The sequence below is a fragment of the Camelus dromedarius genome, chromosome 33, assembly GCF_036321535.1.
Source record: "Camelus dromedarius isolate mCamDro1 chromosome 33, mCamDro1.pat, whole genome shotgun sequence".
Lineage (NCBI taxonomy): Eukaryota > Metazoa > Chordata > Mammalia > Artiodactyla > Camelidae > Camelus > Camelus dromedarius.
In genome coordinates, this window is record NC_087468.1 from 17389239 (window position 1) to 17390048 (window position 810).

General features: G+C 43.7%; 1 non-coding gene across 1 annotated transcript; it reads left to right on the forward strand.

The window, feature by feature from the left end:
* Positions 1-396: 396 nt before the first annotated feature.
* Positions 397-469, forward strand: TRNAT-GGU (transfer RNA threonine (anticodon GGU)). Its single transcript has one exon. It is a non-coding gene; the product is annotated as a tRNA-Thr (tRNA).
* The last annotated feature ends 341 nt before the right edge of the window (positions 470-810 follow it).

Genomic DNA, 810 nt, shown 5'->3' on the forward strand with positions numbered 1-810 from the left:
CTGTTTTCTAGGGTTCAGATTGAATTAACAGCTCTCAGAGAATAAGCTAAGGAGAATCTTGGGCAAAAATAATGGAGTGAAAAGATTTGGTAGCTTAACTCCACCTCCTTCTCTGGGAATTCCTTCAGTTAATTTCAGCATCATCGCATACCCTGTTTGTAGGCTTATTTGTGCTGGCGTCTATTCCATGGCCCCAACACCCCCACACAAGCCACTGCCCCCCGAGCCCATATTCTGGGATGTTGGACCCCTTTGCCTCCCATATTAACAGTTTAGTAAGAGCCCTTTCCTCTCATGGAACCTATTCTCTGAGCACTCACTTGAATCCATTAGAGCCATTTGCGTGACCTGCTATTACAAAAGCCTTTGGCTTGAAATTATTCTTCAAGTCGGGGGGGAGGGTATAGCTCAGTGGTAGAGTGCATGCTTGGTAGGCACGAGGTCCTGGGTTCAATTCCCAGTACCTCCATTAAATAAATAAAATAAAATAAAACAAATTATTCTTCAATTGCCAGTTGTGTCCTAAAGTCAAGATAAGGGGACGGGACCTACATAATCTGGAACTGGTCCCAACAAATGTGTCAAAGATGAGAGAAACACATAAACTGAGTGAGATTTAAGGTTTAGGTGAGGGAAGAGTCAGATAAAGATTAAGCGAGTAGAAAGTTTCCTTTGGGCTCCACTGATATTACTGAAAAAAGACCGCAGGTTCATAATTCAAAACCAAGATGCTACTGTTAAGAGCTGCAGTGCAGGAAGGAGTAAGGGGCCAGAGAACGCTCCAGGCCACTTCTTTAACACAGCAACGCT